The following is an 18,736-nucleotide window of genomic DNA, read 5'->3' as shown; positions in this document are numbered from 1 at the left end:
TTATCCATGTAGTTCATTGACAGGGAAGGTTATTTATCAATGTTTGGAAGTCAGGTGGGGTGAGAAGAGAGAACCTTTAAATTTTCCAGCTTTATATCTAATCACTAGATGGAAACAATTCTACAACAGAAGAATAAAATCTGGTAGAATATTCTGGAGATTTCTTAAGTTTAGCAGCTCACAATGACGCGAAGGACAATTTTCCAGAATACTGATTTGAATTGTAGAAAAAAAAAAGAGAGCAGGCCAAGCGGTGTAGGGCACTTAACCCATAATGTGTTAAAACATGGAGTTGAATGGAAATTTTGTTTTCTGCAAGTCACATTGTACAATTAACTCATTTTACATGTTTGACTCAACTGTTAATGTCTGCTGCTAACATAAATGCCTGTGGTTTTTAACAAGAAAAAGCTTCAGCACTTCAAGGGAGACAAGCAAATGATGAGACATTGTTACTGATTACAGTACTTACAAAAGTTTACAGAAACTGTATTTATAATCCTAATAGTTTATCTTTGACATCAGAGCCTTCAAACCAGACTACTTAAAAGCTTCATACATTTCACTGCAAAAAAAGCTAGTACTGAAACAAATACATGATAGCCCATATCTACCCACATACCTTTCAAAATAGATTGCTATACTAATCAGTGAACAAAAACAAAAAGGCTTTCAAAGCCTGCCAGTAATGATGTGATGAATTCCTTCTGAGATGCAAGATGGTGGAGCTGGTAGATTGCTAAGTAGTGAATCTCAAAGACTATCTCCTTTTAGTTTTCTAAATAAATAAATACAAATAGTTTCCTGACACAATTTGAAAATTCACAATTGTTTCATAACAGAGGAAAGATGATCTTGTGGTTAAAGCACTGAATTAGGACTCAGGAGATTTGGATTCAATAGATTTCCTGTGTGATTTTGGGCAAGTCATTTAATCTCATTGTGCCTCAGTTCCCCATTTATAAAATAGGATTAAGAATACTTCCTTTGTCTTCTCTATGAAAGTGGGGCAGGAACTATTTTCTGCTGTGTGTGCTTATAGCACCTATGACACAGGACCAAATAATGTCTAACATAATAATAAATAATAGTAATCAACTGGACTCATGCATTGCATGTCTGGCTACCATAGAATACATATTAAATCTGACCTAAAAAACTTCAATAAAATAGGTACTGAATGGAGCCATTTGAAGATTTTTGTTGTTGAAAAATTACCTTTTTTGAAAACTTTTTCCATAAATTGTCTATATTGTAAAAAAATCATAGCAAATTGCATTTTTGTAATTCAAAAAGGTTTATCAACAAACTTGTCAAAAACATCACCAAAGTGATGATCAAAATTATTTTGTGAATGAAAAATTTTGATAACCATTTTGATATGAGGTAAAATATAAAACAAATATTAAAAAATACTTTTAAATAGCAATATAGATGTGTTTTGAACCCTTTGAAATATAAACAACTTCAAATCCCCTCCCCACCCAAATGAGTTTACTCTTTCAACCAAGCAATACATTTAGGTTGGAAATTAGAAAAAAGTTTCCAACGATCAGAGTGAGGCTCTGGAACAGCTTCCCAATAGGAGTTAGAGAGGCAAACAACATACACCTCTACCCAGATAGTATGCGACCCGATATAACATGAATTTGGATATAACGCAGTAAAGCAGCGCTCCGGGAGGGTGGGGCTGTGCACTCCAGTGGATCAAAGCAAGTTCGATATAATGTAGTTTCACCTATAACGCGATAAGATTTTTTGAACAGCATTATATCGGGGTAGAGGTTAATTAGTTTTAAGATGGAGCTTGATAAACATGAATGGGATTGCATGATGGGGTTGCCTGTGATAGCAAGAGACTGGACTTTATGGGTGTGTTTACACTGTAATTAAAAACCCAATAGTAGCCCATGCCAGCTGACTTAGGCTCCCAGGGTTCGGGCTAAGGGGCTGTTTATTTGTACTCTAGACATTCCAGTCTAGTCGCAGTCTAGTCTAGAGGTGCCAGGGTCCCAGAGCTCAGGCTGCAGTTCAAGCCCGAATGTCTACACTGCAATTAAACAGTTCTTTAGCTCAAGCCCCATGAGCACAAGTCAGCTGGCATAGGTCAGCCATGGGTAACTAACTGCAGTATAGACATATCTATGACCCAAGAGGTGTCTTCTAGTCCTATGTGCCTAATACTGAACTACGTTTTCACTTCTACAAATGATCACTTCAAGTCAAGGATAAGCTACACCGGTTGTGTAGTTTGTGCTGCCAATCTCCTGACATTTTTGGTTAAAAGATTCAATTGCCACGGTCAATTGATCAGCATCTTTCACCAGGACTAACAGAACAAAAAGGAAATTCAGAAAATCTTGCAGACAGCAAGTAGTCATAAGGATAACCCTCCTTAAGTCTATTTTCTCATGTAACTCAAATAGTGCCCTGCCCCACCCCCAAAAAGGCAAAAAATGAAAAGTGAAAGCTATGGGACCCTGAATCAAAAAGAGGGCAAAGGCCCATGAGGGAATGAACAAAATGGGGGAGGCACAGCAGGTTCAGTGAATGACCATCTCCTCTTAGGAATTTTCACATTTGTGTAGACTTTCAAGGCTGGCTCAAGCAGAAAATAGTTAAATGGAGCATGGACCTGAAATGGTCAGCTGTATGACCTTTCCCAAGTGACAGATATAAATAATAGTTATTGTTGTCATATTTTGACACATTTTCTCATCACTCTTTTCAAGCAACAATAATTTTGATCTTCTGAACTCTCTAATTCCCCTGAACTATTGTTGCAAAGAAAAAAGAGAACGTATTTATATATTGGTCCAAGAAGAGTAAGGGTGTAATTAGAGCTGGGTAAGCACAGCAAGATAATTTTCACAAATACCTGTTGGAATGTTTAAATTAATTTGATGCAACTGTGTTAGCACTTTTTGTGTTCATTTTCTGCAAATATTATGGCCAAGAGTTTACTGGCAGGAAGGTTTGTAAAACACCTAGTTTTAAGCAAATACTGCAGAATGGTCACAAAGTGAATGTTTAATTTGAAATCGTAAGTATTCACACCAAAAGCCTGATTTTATGAGTTATATGTATCTAGTATCCTGTGACTCATGTCCACTCAAAGCAGCTTAAGCTTCAAGTGCCGTAAGCCACTCATGAGCAAGCTGCAGGTCAAGAATTAGTCACAGAAGTTGTCTGGCAAAAACTTTTAAGCAATAAAAACATTTAAGAAAATGGTGACAATTCAGAGACAGGAAAAAAGGCAACATTTTTCAAATAAATTATTGGTTATGAATTATGTGACCAACTCTTGCTGATAAGTAGTAGAGTACAGGTTCCCCAGAACTAAACTTATTTTAAAAACTACCAGTTTTGTGTTGGATACAAAAATAATGCAACCCCACATATCTACAATAAGTGCATGTACATCGGAAGATGTGGGAGAAGTAATAAGTTAGTTACAATAAGGGCCAGATTCTGCAGCCTTTATCAAGCTGACTGGTACTTATTCATGCAAGTGGTCCTGCTGAAGTAAATGAGATTACTCATGTGAGTAAATACTATTCAGTGTGAAGGCAGGCTACAGAATTGGCCCTAAAAGAATCAGTTAATTTTTCCAGTTGTGTGTTTGTTTATATTTAAATCACGTATTTCACCAGCAGTTCATATGGAAGAGAAGTTGGTCACATATATAAATATAAACAATACTTTATTACATGATGCCTCCCTTGTGTCTGCAATATCAGTACCTTGTTTTATTACTAGGTACGGTACGTTTCACAAAATGAAACTGAAACTATGTAGAAAAATACTTTAAAAAAGAAAAAGGAAAGGAAAGGAAAAAATATGAACACAGCATTTGCTTTCAAAAAGCCTTTTGAACATCTGGTTAAAACTACTGGCTGAAACATGACATGAGTCATGTTCCAGCATAGCACTGAAGAGGCAGCCAGCAAAATTAAAAAAAGGTATAGCCCCATGATTTCCTTTATAAAAATGGTGACTGCTTTAAAATAAAGGGCAAACAGGGGAGATGGGCCAAAGGCACAAAAATCCAAACCTAAGTTTGGTACAATTCTCCTGCAAAAGTTCAGGGATATGTTTGGATCCAGGCTTTTGGTCCACCCAAATGGAGAAATAGAGGTTAGCTGTGGCATTTGGATCTGGATTCTGAACACACACAAAATTCAGGAGCATTTGTATCTGTGGTTCTTTTTAGCTATAGCGATGTCCACGACAGAAATACTTGTCTTCCCTGCTATGTCTTCCCTCTCTCTCTGTCACTCTCGACAATGTATAAGAGCTAGGTATTTAATCTTATACTCTCTGCCATGCTTGGATTCCTATCGTTGTGATGTCTCTCAACAATGAGGGGGATCTTCCTCTTTCTCAGGACCTCCAGCTAGCAAGTGACAGATCTGAAGTCCTCCCACTAACCAGCCCTATTTCCTCCTTCCTACCCCAGACTCCTCTCCTGAATTGACATTTCCAGCACTTGCTCCTGAGACTGACCATACCATTGCCAAGGTGTGACAGCATGAAATTGACCCAATTCTTTTTAGTTTCACTGCGAATTACAGCTGGTTGTAATTTTTTTTTTCCCACAGCAAATTTCAGTGAAATTAAAAAGAAAATTTCTTCAAAATTTTCCACAGAATTTCAACTTTTTGGCAAAGAATCAAAAGCTGAAAATTTTAATTTGAAAACCAAAAAATTCAGACTTGGAAGTGCAGTCACAGTACCTCCTGGAAGCTTTAGTTCTGGGGCCTTATACCTCCATTCTCCTCTATGGGTCTGGCTCCCTGATTGAACTCCAACTCCCATGATGTACCATGGTCTCCCTTCTTGTTGAGCAACCACATGGGAGTCCCACAGTTACAGTGCTTCATGGAAAGATGTTGGAGGCTGGTAAAATTCTTCAACTGAGAAGGTAATTTAGCTACTGGATTTTTCAAGTTCTGTATGTATATGACAGATATATATTTTTGTCCAACATATTTTTTAAGCTTAAGTTTAGGCACCCAAACAACATATTTTGGCACCAAACACGGGCTTAATTTTCAAAACTGCTAAGCACCAGTAGCGCCAATTGACTATAGTGGGTAATGCTGGGTGTTCATCACTTTTGAAGATCAGGCCATTTATTTAAGTACAAAAATATGGACTTATCTACCTATTTAAAAATGTTTTTTAAGGTTATTTTCACAACCATATGGGCTAGAAACATTTTTTTTTTCTAAATGAGAGCTTAGATTTTGGACCTCAGTTCTGCAGCTAGTGATCAGTTCCATGGCAAATTCTGAACTGATACTTTAGCAAAAGGATTCTCACTTTATCCAAAGATTTTTCAGGCCTTTCTAGACACTTAATACACTCTCCTGTTTTCTCTAGAAAGGAACTCCTGAGCTCTGCATGAAGGGAGATTTAGGTTAGATATTTGGAAACACATTCTAACTATACGAGTAGTTACATTCTGTAATAGCCTTTCAAGGGAGGCAGTGGAATCCCCAGCATTGGAGTATTTAAGAACAGGTTGGATGAACACTAGTCAGGGATGTTTTAAGTTTATTTGGTCCTGCCTCAGTGCAGGGGTTTGGACTTGCTGACCTCTTGAGGTTACTTTCAAGTCTACTTTTTTATTATTCTATGATACTTCCGATTGACTAGGTACCCAGTTCAAAACTGACCAATGATCAATTGCCCCAATTCTAAAATATGCTTAGAATTAACATTTTGGTTTCGCTGGAGATCCTGAGAGGTCATTGATGTTGGAATGACCTTTCGTCCACCCTCACTCTCTGGAAACAGATGTTATTTCATCAAGTTGCCACTACTGCCAAATGATTGGCCTCGCCTGACTGGAAATTGCTTTCTTTTTCCAGTATTGAACAGTGTATAACCCCCATTTAAATTGCCTATGTATATCTAACCTCCTCTACCACACACATTGCACTATAGGAAGCAAGTGAGAAAACACACCTCCAGAGAGATTAAATCCCTAATTGGAATGTTCTGAAGAAAAATTCACAATGGGCAAGATCCTCAACTAGTGTATATTGTTATAGCTGCATTAGAGTCAATGGGGCTATGCAGATTTACACCAGCTGAAGACCTGGTCCAGTGAGTTTCACACAAATGAGAAATTTAGATTATTTCAGATATAGTTACAACAGAGCCGGGACACAACATTTTGGCGCCTCAGGTGGGGAGTTCAAATGATGCCCCCATACCCTCTCGCTTGGGCCAAAACTTTGAAAGATCTCAGTTCTGCCTCCTTCCTGTTCTACTCCTCTCATTGTACTGCTCTGGAGAACTAACAACTTAAAATGCCTTATTCAAAAATTTTAAGTAACACTTAACTTTCAAATGCCCAAACAGCAAATGTAACTTTTCTTGTCTGCATAGTAAACACTGGCATTTTTATCTGAGCAATCAAAGTGGTGCTTTCTGTGTCTTCTTGGTTGCAAAGATTTCAACTGCTTCCTGCTGAAGGTCCACAGTCTGGGCAAGGTTGCAAGGCTGACCAGCCTCTCCTGTGTCATTGTGGAGTGTTAATGTGTTCTTAACTTCAGCTTGGAGAAGCTGCATTCTCCACTGGCAACTGTTACAGAAAGTGTTAGAAGTACACACAGAACAACAAAAGCATTTGCAAAGAGGGTGGTCATCTTATTTGTGCACATATATTCCAGAACAACCTTTAGAATTGATCCTGATGAAATGTCTCTTGAAAGGGCTTTCAGTTCATCACCTAAATCACTTGCATCAATATTGCACATGTCATCATGTGTCAACACTGTCTCTAGTCCCCTGCATTGCTGATATAGGTCTTCTTCAGGTATAATGAGGAGTTTTGGATTATCATACAACATCCCAAATACAATGCTGTGTTCCTTGAACTGCATGAAACGTTCTTCAACTGACTGTATTGCACAATCTAGCACCCAGTTAAAGAATTCAACTTTGAATTGTTGTTTGGGGTCTCTTATGGGATTATCCCGTGCCTTGTAATCAAAATGTTTTCTTCTTCGGTAACTTTTGTATTCTTGAATGGGTGGGAAAATAGCTTCAATGTGAAGTTTCTCTGCCAACTTCTTGTGCACCATCTTCAAGACCATTTTGAAAGTCCTCATCTGACTGGTAAGACTGTAGGTAGACTTGCTTTGTCCAGTTGTTCCACTCCAGATATAGAAGGTCAACACGTTGGAGTCTTTGCTACAACATTTATTTCAAACTGTATGTCATGCCAACAACACTAAGCCACACAGAAATTTGAAGTTACATATGTTCTGGTGATTCATTCCTCTGCCACTGTTCTAGCCATGAACAGTTCCTGTCATAGCATTACCTCCAAATATGCAACTATGGCATCATCTATCTCCAATTTGGTGTTTGATAGCTTTATCGCCTCCACTCACTTTCCCATCATGTGGCACTCAGTGTTTCAATGCCAGAGAGGTGTTCCCAAATGTTTGCTTCAAAATTTGCCATCGATGAGTGATGCAGAGAAAAATACATAGATTGCTTTGAATTACATTAAAAATTCAGGAGCCTCAACTAGCTACTGCATCACTGACCAGCAAGTCGATGAATGAGAACTGCATGGGACAAAAAAACTCGAGGGTTTAACCCTTGGATCTATATCTGCACTCCTTCTGTACTTTCTGCTCATGTTGGCACAATATCGTAGCCCTGACCTCTCATGTCAGCTATCGCAATCCCGTATCTTCCAGCTTTTAAGAGCACATTTTCATACGAGCCCCTAGTATCATCAATGTCAATAAATTCTAGAAAATGCTCTCTGACCATCACCATTGCAGGGACATTTTCACTACGTTCTGTTTGTTCTTACAAAACATACCATTAAAATCATTTGTTCCATATGCTGTCAGGTTGCAGTCCAGAATAACAGAGTAATATCTGGCTGACTTCAGATCTGCCACAATCTTCTGTTTGACTTTGTTGCCGGTAACTGTATGATCTCATTTTGAATGATTTTCCAAGGTAGTAGTGTGGTGTGTACGAATATCTTGGTGGTGACTCTCTTAGAAGTTCCTGGAATACAGCATCAAACTCAGCCATCAGCTCCACAATTTTAAGGAAGTTTCCATTGTTTGCCAACAGACAACTGATCTGAAGTGCCACACAGGCTAGGTTTTGGGTAAGCAAGCATTTTCACAATGGCATGAGCCTTTTCAGAACATTTGCCAGTAAAGAGACTCTGAAGCAATCTTCTCTTGATGCTGATCATCTATGGTGCCGGTTAACCTTAGTGTCATCTTAAGCTCTTTGCATATGGAATAATGCTCTCTGGTGATTTGCTGCTTCTCAGGCATATGTGTCATAAATAGATAAGAAAAGTAATAGTACAGAAGCACTTTAATCTCTTTGACTAAAAGGGTTAACAAGTTCAGTAAGCCTGGCTGTCACCTGACCAGAGAACCAATCAGGAGACAGGATACTTTCAAATCTTGAGGGAGGGAAGTTTCTGTGTGTGCTGTTAGTTTTTGGTTGTTGTTCACTCTGGAGGCTCAGAGGACCAGAACGTGAAACCAGGGTTCTCTCCATTCTCCTTGATACAGGTTCTTATAGATCCAAATAGTAAGTACTAATAGATAAAGCGAGCTAGGCTATGTTTGTTTCCTTTAGTTGCAAATGTGCATTTGGCTGGAAGAGTTTAATTGTGTATTTGGCTGAAAGGAGTCAAATTTGTATTTTGCTGAAAGATTTTAATTTTTACTGAATACTTAGGCTGGGAGGGTACCCAGTGCCTATAACTAAAAAACCCTGTACATTCCATTTTAAATTACAAAGATAATTTTTACTGTTTTCTTCTTAATTAAAAGTTCTTCTTATTTAAGAACCTGATTGTTTTTTATTCTGGGAGAACCCCAGAGGACTGGGTCTGGATTCACCAGGGAATTGGTGGGAGAAGGAGGGAGCGGGAGAGAAGGGTTAATTTTTCTCTTTGTGTTAGGATTAACTGTCTCTCACAGGGAGAGTCTGGAGGGGGAGAGAGAAGGAGGGGGGAAGGTGCAATTTTCCCTCTGTTTTGTGATTCAAGGAATTTGAATACAGTAATCTTCCAGGGTAACCCAGGGAGGGGAAGCCTGGGAGAGGCAACGGTGGAGGAAAGAGTTTACTTTCCTTGTGTTAAGAATCCAGAGGGTCTGGGTCTTGGGGTTCCCAGGCAGAGGTTTTGGGGGGACCAGAGTGTACCAGGCACTGGAATTCCTGGTTGGTGGCAGCGCTACAGGTTCTAAGCTGGTAATCAAGCTTAGAGGAATTCATGCTGGTACCCCATCTTTTAGACGCTAAGGTTCAGAGTGGGGAATTGTACCATGACAGCATGCCAGATTTCTAGCCAGATTTTTCCAGTCCTTTTTTCCTATAGAGCCCAATGTGCCTGGAACATTAGACTGGAAGAGTTTGCAACAAAAATAGTATGCAGCATTCTGGGTTTTTGAGTACATAAGCCATGGTCTCTCCACATTGCCACCGTTAGGAATTTCACGCCAGTAATGTGTTGGATGGAAACTTCTATTTTCATTGTCTTTGGGGAACATGAAGTTTTTCACTTGCTGTGGCCCAGGCAGTACAAGGAAGTCCCTCAGGCTACTGCTCAAGTGGGTCCACAGTCCTGGATCATCTTAACTTAAGGAACTAAACTCAGCGGCAGCTGTTTCCTGCACCTCCACCACACACTTCTCTGTCCTACACTTTTTTTCAGAAATGTGCATGGTTACATCCATTTGAGATGGAGATATGGATGCTGCAGTAGCTGCCAGGTCACCTGCACTCTGACTAACTGGAACATTTGTGTCTATGTATCTCAGGAGAGCTCCTTCCTGCTTAGATATAAAAGCTTCCTTTGCTTTCTTTCTTTTTCTGAATGCTGCCCCAGAGGGGCGTTTTCTTCTTTCACTCATGACTGCTGTTCTATACCAGCTATAGTGGCTCTCAACACTCAGTTGAAGGGGACAAATAAGCAGGCTGAGTGAGGGAAGATATCAATATCTTAAGGGCCTAATTGACTCCTAATACTTCAGTTAACTACCTGTTCTCCTCCAGCGGGTTCAGGGAAGCAGCAGGAAACAGGAAGCGCTCTGAGAAGCTGGTGTTAATTAGTCCAGGCTCCTGGGGGTGCTAGAAAGGTACATAAGAAGCTCCTCCTCTCTCTCCTTGCAACTTCTTCTGCTTTCTGTTATTCTCTCTCACCTTTTCTCCTGCCTGCCTGTTATGTCTCTTGTGCCCTCCTTCCTCTAGCACAACCCTCCACCATCTCTTTGCATCTAAAGCAGAGAGAATAGATATGCACCAGCAGGACACAATTTTCTACACTCTGGGTCCTAGTGGTGTCCCCCACAGTCTGGCATCTGAGGCAACCACCTCAGTTTGCCTCATGGTAAGGCCAGCCCTGAGTTACAGTGACACAATGTGATCATCTGTATCCCCAAATGTGATTTATGTGCTTGACTTAATTTCAGCCCTTTCATCTAGGGAAAGAAGGAGGTGCCTTTTCTAATAGTTACCTAGCTGCTTGTGAAATGCCAGAGCAGGTAGCTGTCATGTTTCTGAGATTTGCTGCATCTGGCTCCTTTCTGATCTCTGAGTGCTTCCTTCCCCCATCCAAAACATATGAGTAGTTAAATGGCAAAGTCTGGTGATGCACAAGTACGTGAAGTATTTACATTTGATTGATTGGTTTTGACCTCTCCTTGCCTTCCCTATGTTGGGGTGGAATCTCATGATATTTCCACTCTCAGACCAGAACCCAAGAATGCGACCCCATGGGTACCAACTGCTTATTGCCCTGGCTGGGTTTCAAGCGTGTGCATTTCTTCATTTCAGAACCTCTGCCCAGTGATATTGACCAACAGCCTTCTTGAAACCAAATGTATGTATTTAGCAGTTGGAATAAAGCACCAGAGAAAAAGGGCTGTTAAAATTGCAAAGAGCCGAGAAGCAAATTTAGTCTCATGTAAATCTTACACTTTATTACAAGCTAAGCTAGATATACCTTTCTCTTCAGTTATGGGGGCAGAACAGAATGAACGTACAGGAGGATTTGAGCTGGTAAAAGGAATGTGACTGTGAGAGTTTCAATGTGCTTCTCTCAGTAGACCCATCCTAATTCAAATTAGTTTGGGTGCTCGTCACAAGAGCATGCTGGGATCACTAAGGCTACTTGCTGGGGCCTTGTCTCTTAACAATCTGTCAGTTTCAGCTGGTAGGTGACTGTTCCAAAGGACCTCCTCTCTTTTTCCCTACATGAAAGGTCTGAAACAATCTTCTCCCATCTTCGGAGCTAAGCACATAAAATCACATTTTGAGATACAGATGAAAATCTAAATGTAGTACAGATATTTCATTACAGTTACTACGGTTACCATTAATAATTCAGCTTTTTCCCATAATTATCTAACATAATATCACAATTATTCCAACCGCAGGAAAATATTTTGGTATCTCAGGCACCACTGTGTGGTAAAGCAAGTGTGGGAAAATGCTGACTTGTTAAGTGGTGACTATTGTACTGTGTATGATATCTAATAAGCTCAACTGTCCACTAAAAAGGCCTCATTACGATATTTTATAAAATAATGCTATGTTTTATTTTATTGCACACTATGTTTTTGTAGCTCTCTTCCCTTATTGATATACTTGATTACTGAATGTTATATGCATCACATATTTTGCTATCTTTGAGCAATTAGAAGTATAGTCAGTTTAAAAACCGAGCTACATTTAGTACAATTCTGTTTTCTTACATATCACTGTGTGGAAATCGAGGCAATTTTTGATCTAATCAGGGTACGTGACTGTTCAGGAAGTTTTGATAACCGAGGTTGAAATGCACTAGGTCAAAACCAATCAATCAAATGTAAATACTTCAAGTACTTGTGCATGACCAGATTTTTTGCCATTTAACTGCTCATATGTTTTGGATTACCTTTGCACGAACTGCAGCAACAGTGCAGAACTGAGTACACTTATGAAATGCTTCATAAAATTCAAAGTAAAAATATTTTAAGCAGTGATTGTAATTTATTGTTCTGACAAGGGGTCATGCAACCCCTGGTACAAAAATGGATGAATTACAGCACTATCCTACATCCTGTATTTTGACAGAGGAGTTGTTTTTATGAAAAACACATTTCTGTCATTAGAAGTAGAACAAAAACAGATTTACAGTATCATGGAGTTTTATTGGAAAAATGTGAAAACAACGGTTTTACAATGTGCTTAGTTTGTGGGCTAGTATGTTCCTAAGAGTTGTTATAATCCAGCAGAGCATACATTCTCATTCCATAGGCCAATGGTCTTAAAAGCAACAACTGGAGGGCACTTTCCGAAAGCAGTCAGTGTCCCAATTACAGTCTTTCATCAATAGAGGTTCTGGTAACAATCTATTTATTGTAACCACTAGTTCATTTTTCTTGCAAGGCTTCACCTCCCAGCAGACACAGTGTTTCAATGAATGCCAAAGTAGCTCCATCAGCTTAAGATCAAAGGATCTTCAGCTTTTCAACAGTTGCTGTGATAGACAAGCCAACTGCACAGCCATTAAGCTGTGCAGAACCACAGTGAGTGTAGTGTTTGGAATACAGTATTTGTAATGATCCATCACTAACTCCCATCTGATAGGGGTTCCTTTGTGCTCAGGAAAGTTGCTTGATTGACAATTTCAGAACACAGAGTTCTCTATTTAGGCCGGATCCAAAGCTCAGTGAAGTGTATGAGAGCTGCTTGTTGTATAGCACTTTTAGGTGTCTAAGCATGATTTTAGAAGCCTAACTTTTAAAAACCCCACCTTGGGTGCCTAAAGTGGCTCAGTGGTCTAACTCTGGTCCCATTGAAGTCAGTGGTATAATCTTCATTGACCTCAATGGGGCCAAGAGTCAGCCCACCACTGAGCAATTTTGAAAATCTCACGTTTGGAAAACCCTCATGTTTGGAAGTGTTAGCCAAGAGTATCCACTGGTGGAACATGTGCTTAGAAGGTCATTGACTGAGAATCATGGGGCACATAAGCAAAAACTGGATTGCATCTTCAGTCAAACGATAATTTGACTACTTGTCCATGTGTATTTTACAATTTAAACAAAACTAGAATAGAATGAACATTCTGGAAAAACTGCTTCCTAACCAGGATCTTCAGAGAGTTACATGATTTGACCATGGCTTTAGAAAATAGGTACTGTACTTACAGAAGTTTAGCTTAACTTCACATTCATAGAGATCACATCCACAAACCAGACCCCACTCTCTCTTACTATGTTATGTCTTATGAGTTTTGGGCAATACAGTTATGGGTATACCTTGTCAAAAGGCACAGTCATCACAAAATTGACTATTGTATTCAATTTGACTATTCTGTTCAGTTTGATTATAATCATCCTTTGTACAAATAAAGTTGAGTATGTACTGAGACTTGCAAGGAACGTCCAAGGCCTGATTTAGTTGCATCTTCTTAATGCTATAATATCTACCACACAAGACTTCAGAGTATGTGTTTCAATCTACAGTGCTTGTTTTCTCCTTGAAAACATACATCATCATAAAAACTACTGGTATCAAATAACAATGTACTGTTAGCCTGAACATAAGGCTTTATATTGCACTCAATATTGACCAAACTTAATGGGTCACTCACTGAGTGACTTGAGCCTTTTCAAATACCTTACAGCAAAATCCTCAGGACACAGAAACCTGTAGAATTCCTGTCTGTCTTGTTTCTGATAGTTTGAATAAGACCTTAAGCTTTCAGTATTTCTTATCCAGGCATTTTAAAAAGGAAGTGTACACACAATCCCAGGAGCAGCACAAATCCTAAAGTGAGGTAACAGAATCATAGGTAATGGAGAGAACTCTAGTTAGCATTCTGAAATGGTGTGGGCATGTAGAAATATAGGTGCTTTCTTTCTGAGTTAATTTCTGTTGTGGCTTTTCCATATATTCTACTCCTTTTGCCTATGTCTGTTACATATACTCATAGATTCTAAGGCCAGATGGGACCATTATGATCATCTAGTCTGACCTCCTGTATAACACAGGCCACAGAACTTACCCCAAATAATTCCTAGAGCATAGCTTTGTGAAAAACATCCAATCTTGATTTAAAAAATGGTCAGTGATGGATAATCCACCACAGCCCTTGGTAAATTGTTCCAATGGCTAATTACTCTCACTGTTTAAAAAAAAATAAAATCACACCTTATTTCCAGTCTGAATTTATGTAGTTTCAGCTTCCAGTAAAACCTTTGTGTTATTATGTTATATGTGTCTCTGTTACATGGAAAAGCTCATTATTAAATATTTGTTCCCCATGTAGATACCTGTAGCCTACAATCAAATCATCTCAATTTTCTCTATGTTAAACTAAAAAGACTGCACTCTTTGAGTCTACCACTATAAGACATGTTTTCTAATCCTTTAATCATTCTTGTGGCACTTCTCTGAACTGTCTTCAGTTTACCAACATCCTTCTTGAATGGTTGGAATCAGAACTGGGTACCATGTTCCAGCAGTGGTGCCAAATACAGATCAGTTAGCCAGTTTTTAATTCATTTACTTTGTGTTATATTAATTTTATATTGCTCTTGTTTTTCAATCAAAATATTGCATGGCACCAAGTCAAATGCCTTTCAGAAGTCTAAATACTACAGCAACACTACTCCCTTTACCAACCAAATTTGTTAATCTCATAAAAAATATCTAGTGCGACAGGATCTATTTTCCATAAACCCATGTTGGTTTGCATTAATTACTTTACTCTCTCTCAGTTCTTTATTACTCTTTATTGTGTTAAGGCTTTAGGGCTATTCTTTTTGTTCTCATGTTGTACCAACTTTGGACAGCCATAATCCTCAACAATTCTTTAGCAGAAAGAGAATCAGGAGAGGAAAGTGAATCTGATCAAAGGCTCTTAATCAGATCAAATTTACTGAATGGGCTGAAAGTTGTTCCAACACTATTTAGCATTAGGCCATACTCTAGAAGCAGTGGAAATCTCCACATATTTTTAGGGGAAGTATGAGAAGGGCTGAGGATGCTGCCTGTTTTTTCCAACCCTTCTCCCTGTGATTGGATCTTCCCAGTCACTCTATTTCCCCTCACTCTTTCAATCTTCCTCAGATTTAAACAACAAAGAGTTTGCTTTATTTCAACACTTCCAGGCCTTGTAGTTTGATCACTAACAGAGCACCAATGGCAAGATAGTCACATTCATGGATACACATTTCTAGGATGTACTCTGTCTAGAGTCACTTGCTGCTTCTGTTCTAAAACCATCTTTCTGTGCTCCTTTACTGCAAAGCCAGAGAGTGGTGGTATTTTAAGCAAATAAAATACTTAATCCATTCATATTTTAAAGTTACATCGATTTATTAAAGAGGCATAATCTTGTAACATTACAAATCCCCCAATCATAACAGATGACTGCCAGACTGGGCAGCTATCTTGGATCAGCCTGAAAGTAAGTCAGATAGAAAGGGAGAGAGAGATAGACTCTCTGAATTTGCACATTACAAAGTGAAAAGATAGCTAATGCATGTCCCCAGTGTTGAGGCAGAGAGATCAATAGAAATCATTTCTAATGTTGAAATGAAGAATGATCAGTAACCTCAGAGCTCCTGGTTACAGGAGATGATCTTGTTGTTTGAACGTTGTGCTACTGCTATGGAATTCATGCTTGGAAGACAAATCAATAGAATACTACTTTACATTTACTGTATATTAGAAGATTTTGTCAGCCTTTCCCACAGAGTAGATTACATCTTAATGGAGACACTGCCTCATGGATCAGCTCCTCTCCGATTCATAACATCATCTCCCAGATATGATCACGTTACAACCTCAAGATAAATACTGCAATAGCTTATGTGGGAGAGTAAGAGTAGGAAAGTATTTAGTGATATTTTTAGTTGTCTTTTAACATGCTTTATCAGCTGGAAGTGAAGAGAGACAGCATCACATGATCAGCCAGCTCTCCACACACCACCAGTGATCTGAGAACCTTTGGAAGTGTCTTTCTTCCAAAGATCTCAAATGGTCTAAACACTAAGCCCCACAATCCATCCGTATAAGGTAGGTGAGAATTAGTACACCCATTTCAAAGGTAGATTACTAAGTCAGGGTAAGTGACAGGCTAAGGTCACAATTGGGTGAGGATATATGTTCTGTTTCTTTAAATCTGTATCAGGAAGCCAGATCGGACTCGGGGAGAGAGACTAGGATGGTTCAGGTCTGAAGCTCTACAATGAAGTAGCAGAAGAAATGCACACACAAAGTAGGTTTGGGAGTAAAACTGTTTTCCCTATTTCTTTTTCAGTGTTAGAAGAAAGTAGTTCTTTATGTGGTTCTCCACTGTTCTCATCAGATGCACAACGTGTCATTTGCAAAGCCAGAAACAGAAATTAGGAGTCCTGACACTTAAGTCACCTGCTCTAACTAACCAAGGGTAAACCGAATAGGAAAAATTCTTCTCTGATGTAATTCCATTGCACTAAATGGAGTTAACATCATAAAATTAACTTGTCCCCATTTAGTCAACTTCTTTCATTTAAAGTAAAGTAGTAGAAAAGCGACAAGAAAATAAAAGGAGAGGGAGCCTTAGAACAACTGGAGAGCTCAGAAGATTGGTAAGATGAATTCAGAACTTTTCAACTTAATGTTACAGTTCATATTGGCCAGGATCAGTATTGACCAAAACACATCACAACATGATAGCTAGTCAGTAGTGGTCCAGTTTTAAGTGAAATAGAAAAACATCCATATAGCCCCTAATACATATGCTCCAGTTCAAACAGGAATTAATTCAAGGAAGTCTGATGGCCTGTATTATGCAACAAGTCTGGCTGGATGATCACATTGGTCCTTTCCAATTCTATAATCCAGAGGTGCCAAATCTACAGTCCACTAGAACACTTCATAAGGTCCGCAGCCTGCTTCTAAACAACACGCTAACTGCCAATTCGTTAGCATTTTGTCATCATGTTGGCATGATTTTAGTCTACACAAGTGTGTAAATAGACACTACTATACATAGAAACAACCTATCTACATACATATGAAACAAGCTGAACTTAAAATATAAATCAGTACAGGTGACTTTAAGTATTATTAAAATATGCAGAATCTGTTTGGCCCACACAAGGCTGTGCTTAAGTTTATGTAGTCCTCCTGTGTAATAAGGTTGGGCACCACTGTTATAATCTATAATCTACATCAAACAGCCATTCCAAAAATCCACACTAATTGGGTACTCTTGTCAACACAGCCACAGCAGTGAAGCCAAGAATTAGCCAGAATCTGAACAATCCTCTTACCTGTAAAGATGGTCCTTTCAGGTTGGTGCTGAAGCACATTGATAAGGGAAGCTCATCCCGCCATTATCCATGCTATTGCCCATTCTGGGGCTCCTTTGGCCAGAGAATTCTGGTTTCTAGGATTTTCAGTCCAGGACCTTTCATAATCATTGTACTATCTATAAAAAAGGAAAAATGGGAACAAATTCAGAAGAAAAATCAACACAAGTTTAGGGGGAAAAAGCTCAATTATATGGGACTCTAGATGGTAGAAGGCACCAGCATAAACAATGGTTGCACTGGGAAAACCATGAAAATATGGCAAATGTAACTGATGTTTCAAAAGTAACTAGATTTACAAGTCTAAGTTATATCTACTTTGGCAAACTAAGAGTCACTTGTACTTCTTTGAATGGATCCTCAGAAATACAATCAGTTCTAAGATTCCAGTAAAAACATTTCCCCCTCCTAGAAGTCACCAACAAAGCAACAAGAGGCTACAATTGGTTTGTTTCATAACTGCTTCATGTGAGATTGCAGAGTCTCTAAAACAATGAACTGCTACTGCCTTGGTTCTGGAGAGAAAGTGGTTATGAGTGTCCCAGCCTTTCTAAAAAATGGGGCATTGACACTGAACAAAATGTTTCAATGAGATGCGAACATGAAGAATCTCATGCACTATGGAAGGAATCTAATTGATATAAAGATGCTAGTATACAAGAGAGAGGTGAAAAGTGTTATGTACAAAAATAATATCCTCAACTCCTAAAGTATTTGCTTCTCCAAATATTTAATGTGTATAGCTGTGTATCATTGTTTTAAAACCAATAAAGGCAAATAGGGACCGATTCTTCTCACAGTTACAGCACAGTAAATCCTGGACAGCAATGAAATTACACTGGTGTGGGATCAGAATCAAGCCCCAAATATAGAAAAAAAAGACAACATTTATAACTTTAAATCTGCTACCGAGAGAGTGATTAAATTAAAGATTTCTATTACAGTGATCAAAATAACACGTTTTCCTAGGTAACATCTGTTGTAGTCATATTCAATGCAATGTTATGTGTAATTACATCTACAAAAGATTCATTCAGGCACTTGTGCAACTGACTGCTGAGCTGTGCGCACATTGAACTGGTATTTTTGTACAGTACCAAGTCATTTGTGGCTTGGGAAGGTTCATCCAAAGGTCACTGAGTCCAGATAACATGAGCAAGAGAGGATATAATTTTTTTAGAAGTATGGGAAGGAAGCAGATTATCCCACATTTAAAACCCTTGCTAAACAAAGAAGTCTTTGAAAATTTAAGTTTGTTTATTACAAGTACCACAAATTTAAAACTAAATTGCACTCCACATATGAAAGCATATATTTGATTGAATTCCTACAGGCATTTTAGTCTAGGTTACCTAATTCCAACTCAGTTATCTTTC

This window comes from Chelonoidis abingdonii, chromosome 1 (assembly GCF_003597395.2).
Source record: "Chelonoidis abingdonii isolate Lonesome George chromosome 1, CheloAbing_2.0, whole genome shotgun sequence".
Taxonomy (NCBI): domain Eukaryota; kingdom Metazoa; phylum Chordata; order Testudines; family Testudinidae; genus Chelonoidis; species Chelonoidis abingdonii.
Note: the sequence above shows the minus strand (reverse complement) of the source record.